The sequence below is a fragment of the Ipomoea nil genome, unplaced genomic scaffold (genome assembly GCF_001879475.1).
Source record: "Ipomoea nil cultivar Tokyo-kokei standard unplaced genomic scaffold, Asagao_1.1 scaffold2827, whole genome shotgun sequence".
NCBI lineage: Eukaryota > Viridiplantae > Streptophyta > Magnoliopsida > Solanales > Convolvulaceae > Ipomoea > Ipomoea nil.
In genome coordinates this window covers 256,378-271,230 of record NW_017619255.1, presented here as the reverse complement: position 1 = coordinate 271,230, position 14,853 = coordinate 256,378, and positions in this window count along the sequence as shown.

Genomic DNA, 14,853 nt, shown 5'->3' with positions numbered 1-14,853 from the left:
TATATATATATATATATATATCAAGGTTGCAAAACTCGGCCGCCTAGCCGCCTAGGCGCTAGGCGGCCCCGAGCCTTGGAGTTTTGGCCAAAACTCGGCCGGCCGCCTAGGCGGCTGCTAGGCGGCCTGGGCAGCCAAACTCGGCCAACTCGGTCGAGTCGACCGATTTTGTCTGATTTTGATCGTTTTTGACCGATTTTGTTTGATTTTGACCGATGTCGTCTTTCATTAATTATTGATTTTAATATTATTATGACATTATGACTTATAAATTATCATTATTTCATTTATTTAGATGTGTTATTTGAGTGAACGTTGAAAACAACCTCATTAAAATTGTCGAACTACAAGTCTGTTACTATTTTTTTTAATTTTTTTGGTGCCCGCCTAGCGCCGCCTAGAATCCGCCTAGGCGCTAGGCGCTGCCCGGCCGCCCGACTAGCGCCTAGCGCCTATTGCAACCATGATATATATATATATAGTCTAACTATCAAGTTAAAATTTTAGTTAAAAAGTAATATATTTTTCAATTCTAATAAACTTATAACACCACAACTATACCATCCTTTATAATATGGACCATGATCCATATTACTATAATTTACACTCTCCTACCAACACGTACGGCTGAACCTTATAATATCTAACTCATCAAGCCTCCTACTCTCATAAGACCATTTCAGTATTTCACCTACCAAACTTAACAATCCAGAATATTCATAACCATCAAGCATAATATTAAAAAGCAAAAAATAGATCTCTTTATTTTTTTAAAACAATAAGGCACAGTTTCAACTTGGAATATAATTTTATGGAATTAAGGCATTGTGAAAATTGTTAATAAATTATTTTCACCTGTGGTTTGGTTTGAGAAAATGACATTAAAAAAAAAAAAGAAAAAAGGCAGGGGATAAGAAGTCAACAGTACTAATTACTACAATGCATCTGGAGAGTATTATTGGCAACAGCAAAGCACACAGCGTCGGTGGAAATCTTTGTCTGCGTAGTAGTTGACTTGTAGGACCACTCGCCTTTACTCATCTCTCAAATCTGAATCCATAAAAAAAAATCGAAATTGTTATAAGAGATCAATGATCAAGTCTTACTAGCGAGCATCAATTTGTAGAAGCAATATGGTCCTATTAGTAGCTTATAGCTTATTAGTAGCTTAAAATAAGCCATAAGCTCCTAAATAAGCTCTGCCAAACAGAGCCTTTGTGGTCTAGTGGCACCAAGGTTACACTTCCATATGTGAGATTGTGGGTTTGCCTCTCAGTGGAGGCGAGAGTCGGGTTCGAGTCTCAGTGGAGGCGAGGCGATATTGACTCTTTGTGCTTCAATAGGTTGGGAATATGAACAGATACTACATTGTAATAGAATCAGTAGCATTTGTACCGTGAGTAAAAATTAACCACTCGTTACAATTTTGTTGGATTTCTGTGTGCAGTGAACAAAAGTCTAACCTTTGTTGATCAATTGGGTCACCATGATTAACTCCTCCACAATCTTGTTCGGTCAAGTGAGCAATTCCAATTTTTTTTTTTTTTTTTTTTTTTTTTTTTTTTTTTTTTGTGACAAGTTGTGTAGCAGTTCCTGATTAGATCTGGCATCAGGCATCGGCCATGCACCACATCACAATAGAAGAAGAATATTAATTCCTGTTTGGATCTGGAATCTAGGGTTTACAAAGTTGAAATTTGAACTACCCCATAAACAAATGTATATGCAACTGTTTTTACCAATTTTTTAAACCCAACTCCATCTGTCAAATTCTTCAATTCAAACTGCATTCACATTGCTATATATTTTCTTTTTGTGCACAAATATTTTTTTAAAAATAATAATAAGGTTTCTCTTCATGGTACGTTCTATTTAATAAAAAAATTGCATCACAAGTTTTTCTTTTTCCTAATAGAATTAAAATGTGTGCTGAGAATATTATGAGAAAATGACACTTTTGTCTTCTAAATTAAATATATGCTTATAGTGTTTTTTTTCTCTGAATTATTAATGTATTCACATTATTCCTTTAATTATTTTAAAAGTAACAATTTTTATCCCTCTTTGTTAAATAGACGTTTAGATTGTTAAAAATGAGGACATATATATATATATATATATATATATATATATATATATATATATATATATATATATACATATCGAAGGATTCAGGTGTGGGTATAACTTCCCGTGCAGTTAGATCTGAGCCGTTGATCAAATTTAGATCAACGGCTCAAATCAATGAAAATTTAAAAAAGAAAAAAAAACGTGTCTGGAAGAAAGAAGCATAAGCTAAAAATGCACCTTAAGTGATAGAAACACGTACCTTAAGTATTAGATCTTAAGCACAAACTCACGCACATTAAGTACAAAACCCACACACATTAAGCACAACCTCACGCACATTAAGCACAAAACTCACGCACTTTAAATATTAACTCACAGACTTTAATTTCAACAACTACGGACATTAAGCACAAACTCACGCACATTAAGTACAAAACCCATGCACATTAAACACAACCTCACGCACATTAAGCACAAAACCCACGCACTTTAATTATAACTCACAGACTTTAAGTTTTAACAACTACTCACATTAAGCACAACCCTACGCACATTAAGCACAAACCTCATGCACCTTATGCACAAACCTCACACATCTTATATACAAAACTCACGCATATTAATCACAGATCTGCTCACCTTAATTTTGACCTAAATGCAAAAATTACAAATTTTCCACCACATTTTGTTTTAAATTTTGATAATCCTGAACGTTGATTTAAGCGAGATGAATGGCCCAGATTAAACCGCACAACCGCACCTGGGCACCTTAACCGCTCCAGAACCTAATATATATATATATATATATATATATATATATATATATATATATAACTTAGACCATTTATGGTCCATGGAACTAACTTGCAAGTTGCAAAACCTTGGAAAAAAAAGTCTCTAGGATAACCATAATAATGCATCTTGATCCCACGCCCCGATCCTCCCATGCATGCATTGACATTTGTCACGTTTTTAGGTGAAGATATTCTTTTATTTATTTTGGAGCGAGGATGATTAAAATTATGAAATCATGACTAAGTGGGCACAAAGTTGAATGGTTAGAATATGACTCTTGTACACATAAAGATTATGAACTTGATTATATCAATTGTCTCTCAATCGAGCTTGTTACAAGATCTCTTTGATTTTATTTGTCACCCACAAATAATAAAGAATCATAAATTTGTTATTAATTGTATCAAACATCTATCACACTTCTAAAATCAAAAATTAAATATTTACCAATATATTGACTATACATTATTCTAAACTCAAAAAATTTACTCCTAATGAATGATGAATCAACAATATGTGTTTTACGGGAATGGAGTTTGCTTCCCTCTAAACAAGATTATATTTCAATTTTAAATATTACAAATGAAGTCATAACTGTTGGGAATATAATGTTCTCCACAAGGGGTCACAACTAACATACTAACATATATCGTAAAATATACACAAATAAATTTCCTAAGCAATGTATAACACTATAATGATGATTTTAAAACCCTAAAAGAATATTAAAAAACTTCAAGAAATATTAAATAATTTTCTCGAGACATAAATAAATTTTCTACTTAAAGAGAAAAAAAAAAAAAAACTAAGCCATCAAAACTGAGATCTTGAATCTAGGGTTTCCTAAGTAGACACTAGAAAGCCAGCGAATAAATGAGTTTTCAAAAAAATTTTATTAAGCCATCAAACAGCAAACAAGTAAAGTAACATACTAATCCTATATAGTAAAATACACAAATAAAATTTTCTGAGGCAATTATCCACGGATAGTCAAAGCAGAGAGGTGGTCGCCGGTCGGGGTTGAGAAGGGGAGAGGCGATCAGTGAGAAGTGGAGAGGCGGTCGTCTGGTGGGTTTGGTCTGGGTAAAGTACCAGGCCCAGATTTTGGGCTGTGCAAGATGGGTTACCGCACAGGACCCCAAATTTTAGAAGCTCAATATTTTATTTTTACCTAGTTAGTTTAGAAATAAAAATTAAAAGTTTTTAATTAAACTTAAAAGGTTTTATAAAGAAATTGTAGGAACATGTAATTATTGTATTTTAACTTTGAGGTCTAAGGTTCAAAACTTGTGTACACTATTATAGTATTATTATTATTCCATAATATGTCTATTTTTACCTGTTCGTTGCACGGAAAAAATTTGTTATAATCTTTAAATTATGTGTGCGTGCGATGCACGAATAATTTTTTTGTTATATATTTAGATAATAAAATTACGGTATTAATTTTATAGATTTTAATTTTGATAGAGCCTTATTTATTTATTCGAATAGATTCACAAAAATCTAAAAACTGGCCCTGTAAAGTAGAGAGGGAGGCTCTGTAAAGTAGAGAGGGAGAGGGAGAGGGAGGTCTGAGGAGACTGGAGAGAGCATGGGCTATATATAAGACTGCACGGTCAATTCAAGTTCTCAACTTAAAATTTTTTTATTTAAAAAAAAAAAAAATAGCGTAGATGTGAGAGGATCAATCTACATTAATTATCACTTTACATTAATGGGGTGTTTGGTTGGCATGAATGGCAATTCAATGCTAATACAATTAAAAAAAAAATGATAAATTATACTGTTTGGATGGAGGGAATTGCAATTCCCTCAATTCATTGAATTGCAATTCATAGGTCCCCTATGAATTGCAATTTATCCCTACAAAGAAAAGGGAAAATGAAGGAAATGACATATTTGTCTTTGAATGGTATTATTAATATTATTACGCAAGGGTATTTTAGTCTTTATATCACTTCTCTCATTTTCATTTTTAATAATTTTATTCCTCTCTACCAAACAATGTAATTTTAATTCCTACTTTATTCTCACCTTATTCTTTTCCCACCAAATTACAATTCCTTTCCCTCTTGATTCCTTCATTCCAACCAAACGCCATGTTGGGCAGGAAATCTTAAAATGTCTGATGTAAGACAATTGTTATGCTGTGGAACTGTGTCCACCTTGCAAGATGGACACGAATTTATTTTCATTATTACTGAACTATATGTTCATAATTATAAAGCTATATATTCATAATTATTAATGTGTAAATTTAGTGTAGAGTGCAAAAAGGTTCCCACTATTATTATTATTATTATTATTATTATTATTATTATTATTATAAATCGTTGAAATGTTGTTAATTTTAATTTTTTGAGGTGTAATAATAATGAAATTTTGGTAACAAGATTAATCAATATTTATTTAATTACGTAATATGTTTCGTTTGACACAATAAATGCCTTATATGATTTACGTTTCTCCCTATATCATATGATTAATCAAATATAAACAATGTCAAACAATGCATTACTTAGTGATGAATTCATGTGTAGATAAAATAAAATCTGAAATTTAATAGTAATCCATTTGTGCATCATAGCATAGGCATTACAAATTTATAGTAGGCTTTAAAACGATTAAAGATTGAAAGTCATTAGCTAATAAACAAATTTGTACAAATTACCATTTTGGGGAGGATGATTTGTGACATGAAACGATGCTTGCATTCAAAAGACAAAAGCCAAGGGAAATGTCAGAGTTAAAAATGGACCGGTCTAGGGCTGATTTTTAGATTTTTGTGGTCCTGTTCGGGTAAATAAATAAGGCCCTTCCAAAATTAAAATCTATAAAACTAATACCGTAATTTTATTATCTAAATATATAACAACAAAAAAAATTATCTGTGCATCGCACGCACACTGCACGGATAATTGGGCAATTATTTGCTCGAATTCAAGCAAGGATAATATGAAAAAACATAATCGATACAACTCATTTCATCAATTGCACTATATAATATTCGCACAGGTAACGCACAGGTAAAAATAGACATATTATGAAATAATAATAATAATAATAATAGTGTGCACAAGTTTTGAACCTTAGACCTCAAAGTTAAAATACAATAAATATATATTCATACCATTTTTTTATAAAGCCTTTTAAATTTAATTAAAAACTTTTAATTTTTATTTCTAAACTAACTAGGTAAAAATAAAATATTGAGTTTCTAAAATTTGGGACCCTGTGCAGTAGCCCAGTTTGTACAGCCCAAAATCCGGGCCTGGACCGGTCGAAGGAGTTTGGGGGTTGGTTTGTGGATGGAAACTTGGAAAGGGCATCACATAGGGCTTGTTTGGCCATATGTATGTCAGTTTGGAATCTTTTCTCCCACTTCCACTTTAATGAAGAAGATGAAAAATTCTCATCTTGCCATCTACTCTCACAAATCCAAACCCAACCCAAAAAAAAATTTGGAAAAAGGGTCAAATAGGCCCTCGAACTTTAGCTTAAAAGTCAATTAGGCCCCTAAATTTTTTAAAAGTTCGATTACACCCATCAACAATTCATTTAGGTGCAATGAAACCCAAAAACAAGTTAATGACCTGCTATCACAGGTCATTAGGGTTCAGGCCACCTTCCGGCGAATTTTACGACAAAAAAAAGGTGACCAGTAACCTACCCAGATTTGTCGAAAATTTCGCCGGTCACTTCTTTTGTCGAAAATTTCGCCGGTCATTTTTTTTTCTTTTGCCGAAAAATTTGCTAGAAGGTGGTCTGAACCCTAATGACTTGTGATAGCAGGTCATTAATTTGTTTTTGGGTTTCATTGCACTTAAATGAATTGTTGATGGGTGTAATTGCACCTTTAAAAAGTTTAGGGGCCTAATTGACTTTTAAGCTAAAGTTTGATGGCTTATTTGACCCTTTTTTCAAAAAAATTAAAAAAAAAAAAGTCCAGCACATTAAACAACCCTAACCCTAATTAAAAATTAAAATTTTAAAATAATAATAATAATAATAATAATAATAATAATAGTCAGGGACGGAGCCAAAGCGGCGCAGGGGGTCAGCTGCCCCCCTCACCCCACCCCCACCCCACCCCCACCCTACCCCATATATAATCTTTGTATGTATGTATGACTGTATGTATATATAGTATAGGTTTTAGTATTAGTATAAAAAAACTAGTAAATGTCAACATGTAAGGAGTTAGATTAGTTGGTAAGGCCTATGTTTGTTAATGGGAAAGGTCTTGGGTTTAAATGCTAACTTTACACATTTTTGAGTCCTTCTCCTATGGCTTCAATACAGTCATTTTTTTTTAAATATTTAATATGTGTAATTTATAATGTGTTTTCTATTCAAATTATTTTATCAAACCCTAATATTTAATATGTGTAATTTATAATGTGTTTTCTATTCAAATTATTTTATCAAATTAATTATGTTTCATATTTTGTTATGAATATTTTTATAAAGTTTCGATGTATTTTATTTTTCGCACATATCCAACAATATTTACAACTATATTTCTTAAGTAATGGTTATAAAAAAAAAATTCTTAGGTAATTTATTTATTTTTTTAAAATTATCTCTTTTGTTTTAATATTTTACTTTTACTGAAAAAAATTTTTGAATCTGTCCTACTTCTTCGCCCCCTCAATTCAATTTCAGGCTCCGTCCTGGTCACAACCTCTCAACCAGATTATTCAGACCAATAATGCAACTATCAAATATATCGAATTTTATTTGAAAAGTTTGAAACGTTCTTTGATACCGACATGTATCACACAAATCCTCTTAAATCAACAAAATTTAAAATACTATACTCCATGTGTCGTCTATTTTTAAATTGTACATTTGTACCAGAGGCAAATATGTAGATATGTATGGTTGTATCAGGTGCTGGCATCATTACTGATAATAAATGGTAAAATTATAAGGCAACTTCTGTTAGGTTGGTCAATCTCAAGTTTGAGTCATTCAGTTATGCACAACATAAGCTGGTTTACCTCATTGTTCATCTTTATCGGCTGCAATCACAAGGTGAGGTACGTTTACTTAGTGCACATCCTCGAATAGTGACTGCATATTTCCCTCGTCACTAATTAAAAAAAAAAAGAAGCTAAAATCAACATTGTTAGTTGGACCAAATATAATTCAACACTTTTGAGAAAATCATATTTATATAATTTTGAAAACAATAAAAAGGTAATTACTTTGAATTAAAAAATATATTTTTTCATTTGAACTTTCACATTTAATGTATTGTATATGACAAAAATGGTTCCTATTTTTAATTTTAGGGGGAACATCGAGCCCATATGTGCCATGACTTTTTCACCGACCATTAAATTCAAACGGCCATGAAATAAAGGATGGTGGAGTCCATCTATGATACGATGCTGGATATCTGTGATATGAGAATATTCATCAATATAATTGGGAGAAGAAGAATATTCAATATAATTCATGAAATGTTAATATCATAAAATGTTTGCTAATATTAAATGCACTTAGGTGTAAAATTTAATAAATAAATAAATAGCTTATCAATAAATAATAAAAAAACTTAAACAAATTATATTATAATAATAGTTATAATATTCAAACCTTCAAAATTTGATGATTTAATACCAGACATTCATACGTTGTGATAATTATATTATTTAACCCGAAAAACTAAAACCTTACAATTGAAAATTATATTGTTTCAACTTGATTTTAGGTATGTGGAGTGTTTTTTTTCTTTTTAGGGATAAAGTACAAATAAGCCACTGTACTATTTGGGAAAAAGTAATTAAGCCATCGAACTCAAATAACCCCCAAATAAGCCATTGAACCCGGAAAAAAAGAGCAATTATCATTTTTAACAGGTTAACTCCAAGTTTTTGCTGATTGGATTGACAAATGTTTATTTTATTTACGTTTTTTTTTTATTATTATAATCCACCTACATAGTAAAATATTTTAAAGTAATTATAATCAAAGTAGTTTTGTTTTGTCTAGATCTAAATTATTTATTTATTATTATTTTTTAAACAAAAGATCCCAAAGTGAAAAAATAATAATAATAAATAAATCAAATCTCGACAAGACAAAACTATTTTGATTATAATTACTTTAAAATATAATACTATCCAAGTGGATAATATTAATACTATCCAATGATTCTTATTCGTGAAATGGATTAAGTCAAGATGGAATGTAATACTTATATTAATCAGGTTTGTTACTTATAGAGAAAGTGTAATACTTTTGAGTTTTGAATAAAAATGTAATACTTTTAAATAAAATACAAAAGTATCACATTTTTCTTCGAAAATATTACACTTTCCCTTATAAGTAACAAACACTTTTATTTCTAATTGTTTGATTAGTATTATATTTTTCAATATAAGTATTATATTTTTATATTGACTCGACCCGTCTCACGGATAAGGATACGTAAGACGGTCTCACACAAGTTTTTACAAAAAATTAATAATAAAAATAAAAACACAAAAAATTATTAAAATATATTTAGTACCTACAGTTTAATTTTTTAATCGTTATATATATATATATATATATATATATATATATATATGAGTTAATACCCAAAATCGTCCTCGACTATAGTGGTTTTTCTCAATTTCGTCCTAAACGACTTTGGTGACCTAATATCGTCCCAGACTTTTGTGTTTCGCTCAATTTAGTCCTCCATTTGTTATTCCGTCAAATTGGTGTTAAATAAAGGGACAATTCAGTAATGTCAATATTGATCTCTCTTTACTTTCAACTTGTGAAGTGCGAAATTCATCTTTCTTGTACGAATTACACCCAGAATTACTCCCGGACCTGCAAATCAAATTTTATATTCGCAGTTTTAGGAGTAATTCTGGGAGTAATTCGTAAAAAAAAAAAAAGATTTTGCAGTTCACATGTCTATGAGTAAATTGGGTAAAAATTGTATAGTTGAGGACTTAATTGGGTAAGAATGATAGTCGAGGACCAAATTGGTAATTACGACATAGTCGAGGGACTATTTTGGGTATTAACTCTATATTCAATAAGGAACAAAATTGGGGTGTTTGAATTGAATAAATATCAAGGGTGTGTTTGAAAATCAGGAAAATGACTTTTGGAAAATGTATTTTAAAAAATAAATCATTTTCTAGAAAATATTTTCCTTTTCCGTGTTTGGTTGCATTCCAGAAAACTGTTTGGTTATTTTTTGAAAAATGAGCATAATTAATTTTAATTTTAAATATACAATGGTGGTGGTTAGGGGTAGTGGTGGTGAGTGGGTGGGTGGCTGTTCCACTGCTGCAAACAGAAAATGACTTCCCCCCAAAAAAAGGAAAGTCATTTTCCAAAAAAATTTCTCTACTGAAGATTCATACTGAAGACGAAACAATGCGATTGCGAAGAGAAAAACGCCGTTAACGACAAGTGAAAAATAATTTTTTTTTTCTAATTAGAAAAATTATGAATATACAGTATAGAAATTATGAATCTGGAATCGTGCCCACCTTTCTAGGTGGGCACGTTTCCACAACATAATTTGCCCAATGTTAATGCATGGGGGGCAAATTTTGACTAGACCATAGTTTAAAACGGTGCGATTTCTTTTAATTAAAAAAAAATGCCACTTGTTTTGCCCAATTAATTCTGTTTGTATGACGTATTTAGTTTCATTTTATATACATTATAATTTAATTTCAACACAATTAAAGTATCATTTTGTTTCAACTACAATTTTTCATTTGACATTATACACTCAATATAAATGTGATACCTGTTATTGAATTTCATTTTAGACACACTATAGTTTTATTACAACACCACTAAAGTATAATTTTAATTTAACTACGGTTTCATTGGACAATATACACTCAAATATGTGAAACTTGTTATTCAATTTCATTTATATACACTATAGTTTCTGATAGTGCTAATACACGTGGACTAAACAACCGAACTGATCAACCTATCTCTACGCTCGACCATGTGATGATCGGGGGCCTCTCAATAGGCGCCTCTCTCCTCCAGTCAAAAAGTCCTCCAGCTACCATAAATGCGAGTATTTATAAGCATTAAAGCGAGAGACACGGCCCGGGCTATCGGCTTGGTAGGCACGTGGCCCTTACGTGTCTGTTGCTTAACATTGGTGTTCTGGCACCGCCCGCTACTGACACGTAAGGTCTTACGAGAAGGGTACGGGTGGTAATCGGTCTGCACGAGGGGCGGTAGGAGAATCACATCGGTCGGAATCGCTCGGGACACATGGGGTGCGGGTCGGAGTTTAGGAGCCGGTCGGGTGTATAACGTATCAGTTTCATTGCAGCATAAGTAAAGTATCATTTTGATATAACTACAGTTTCATTTGATAATATATACTCAATATGTAAGAACTGTTATTCAATTTCATTTTATACATTTTATACATACTGTAATTTCATCGCAACTAAAATATCATTTTAATTCAACTATAGTTTCATTTGAGAATATACAGTCTATATATAAGACATTATTCAGTTTCATATTAGATACACTATAGTCTCATTACAGCACAACTAATGTATCATTCGAATTCAACTTTCATTTGATAATATACACTCAATATATGTGACATGTTAATCAATTTCATTTTAAATATACTGTAGTTTCACTTTATTCTGAACACATCATAAATACAAATTTTGTTAAATATAACGACCATCATTTCTTTACTTAAAAAAAAGGGTACTATTTTGGACCTTGGTCTACCGTATAACAATTGGTTAATGGGGCCACTACGTTTTGTCGTGTGAAATTGGTGGGCTGCAGGAGGGCTTCAAGGGGCAAGGCCAGTTAGGGGTGAAGATAGTTTGAGCCTGCCATTGAAGACTATTAGACTAATGTCATAATTGTGAGTCCGAGAATGTAAGTAGGTTTTTATATAATTTCAGTCCAAGTCTACAAAAAGTCTGATATAGCCTGAAACTATTTTAAAAACTTAATATATAGGTTATTAAAAAGGTTTTGAAGTTTACAATAAGCTTTGAGCTTATTTAAGACTTACATATTTTAAATTTTATAGAAGTTTTGATCCTATTTAAAGTCTATATATTTGTAAAAAAAAAATTTAATTTTATGAAATATCACAACCTTTCGATTACTTGATAATCACATTTGTTATATCTATTAATCATCTTGACTTCTACATATATGTTGTAAGGACATTTGTTATATCTATTAATCATCTTGACTTCTACATATATGTTGTAATGCTAACCTTGCTCACATTTTTCAAAATATTTTTCTAGGCATTCTTCTTAGCTTCATACAATTGCAAACCATCACTTCTTCTTATCTTACTATACGAATTTGTATATGCAAAGGTGCACATCAAAAACTCATTTTCTACGATGCTAAATGGTTACTCATCCTTGATGATTGCGGGCACTAACAATGGTGTCTCTCATCTTTTCATTAAAGTATAGTATTTAGTGTTAGCAACAACAAACGAATTATGGAGTATTTCATAATTCACTAGGTGGGCAAAATGATACCAAGGTTTGCTTATTTTATCGAGAGATATGTAACTTTTAATACAAGAAAATCTCTAAGTGTCTTTTAATAAGATAGCTCATGTTAGCACCTCTTCCACTAGTAGATAGTTTTTGCTTATAGTACGCAAAGCAAGATGGAAAAAGAGTTAGAGCTAGGCTATGTTTGGTAAACCTAGTTGAAAATGTAGCTGAAAGCTGAAAAGTAGCTGAGAGCTGAAAAAACTATAAGCTAAAAGTTGAAAATGGAAGAGTTGTTACTAGTTAAGTGTTTGGTAAAATTAGCTTTTTGGTAAGGTAATAAATGTAAAAAGACTAAAAAGGACATTTTCATAAAATTTAAATGATGTGGTTATTATATTATTTTTATATTATTAAATATATGAGATATATTTAATTTATAAAAAAAGTTTTTTTTTTATAATATATATGAGATACATATTAAATTAAAACAAAAGAAAAAAGTTTTTACTTGATAAGGGTAAATGATGTCATTTATTTATGAACGGAAGATTGGAGTTGGAACTTTAAGGAGTTGCTGGACGGTGAAGAGTTGGAAAGAGGATGAATAAAAATACAGGAGAAGATGAAATGCCAAAAGGGTTTTAATATAGAAGGGTAAAAGATGTCATTTATTTAAAATAATAAAGATAAAGATGGAAAAAAGTTAAGAAAGCTCCTAGGTTATTTTAAAAATGCTATTAGATTTTCAAAATAAACTTTTATTTTAAGGTATTAACTTATTTTGATAACAATACCAAACAGAGTTTATACCTTATTAGTATATTAAAATAAGCTATAAGCTCATAAATAAGCTCTGTCAAACAAGTCCTACCCAAAAGAGGGAGTACAACAACAAGGGAATCAAAATTTACTATAAATTAGGCCCCTAAAAGAGAAAATTACATTTTTGGTCCTATGACTATAGGAGGCATGTTAATTTCAGTCCGTGACTTTTAAAACTAACACTTTAGTCCTTTAACTACACTTTTTTTAGCAGATTTGGTCCTCCCGGCCAAATCGCCAGCCAAATGTTGCCGGAAAAACATAATTCCTTTTTAAAAAATTATTCATAGGGGCAAAATGGTCATTTAAACCATTTTTTTAATTAAAAAAAAAAAGTCATTTCTTCTTCTTGCTGCGCTTGCGGAAACGGAAACATGGATACCAACAGCGGCGACAATATCCAACAAAACGGATGGCTTCAATTCACAGCACATCTAAATAAAGTTAATAAACACAGCAAAATGAAGAAAAAATAGTTACAATTTCATAGCACCTGCAAGATAGCAGCATGGCACCTGCAAGATAGCAGCCATGAAATTGTAACTTCATTTTGCCTGGTGCAAAAACGTTGGCGACAATATCCGCCGCTTCAAGTCCTGCTGCGCCACCATCTTAATCTCCATCACCGCCGCCTTCTTCTCTGCTCCCGAGCTCTGCCATGGATTTGCTTTGTTGGATAATGTCGCCGGGCCACCAGCAAGTGAAGGAAGGAGAAGAAATGACCAATTTGCCCCCATTATTAAATAATTAAAAATATTTTGTGTTTTTCCGGCAACTTTTCCCCGGCGATTTGGCCGGGAGGACCAAATCTGCTAAAAAAAGCATAGTTAAAGGACTAAATTGTTAGTTTTAAAAGTTATGGACCGAAATTAACAAACTCCCTATAGTCATAGGACCAAAAGTGTAATTTTCTCGCCCCTAAAATCATATCCAGCATTCAAAACACGCTTAGTCACAAACATGTGTGGTGGTGATAATAATAATAAAGTAGCTTGAAGAGAAATGAGAGAGAAGAGAGAGGCGGGAAAATAAAGAATCAAGAAAATATCTTTCAACTAAAAATCTAAAAAGATATTTTTCGCTAAATTGATTTTTTTTCCATTGACGAGAATGAATAATATTTTCGTTTGACTTTGTTTTCTTTGAACACTCAAACATGGCAAAATATGAAAAATAACTTTCAGAAGCTAGTCATTTTCTAGGTTTTCAAACCCACCTTTAATTAAGTATTATGTATGCCACCAAATATATGAAAAGTTCAACCATATTATTATTGTACATTTTATATCTGTTCATTACTTTTAATTTATTATTCAAATTCAAAATAATATTACTTTTTCTGTAGATTACAAGTGTAAAATAATAGTAATAATAAAACTACAAGGGCTATAAAAATTAGAGAAGTCAATGTTACCTCGAAATCAATGGGCTAATCCGATAAGCACGGATTAGGACTAATAAATTTTAGCCTAAGGCTATTCTTTGTATAGGGTTCGGACCAATAAATTTTAGCTTGATAAGTACAGAATTGATAAGTCCAATGGTCCAAAGTGGCTAACCCGATAATTCAAGTTACTTAAGGCTATTATTTGTTTCACAAGTTATATGACACAAAATATATACAAAATTTATATGTAAGCTCATTTTTAGTCATTTTTATTAAATGTATAAATAA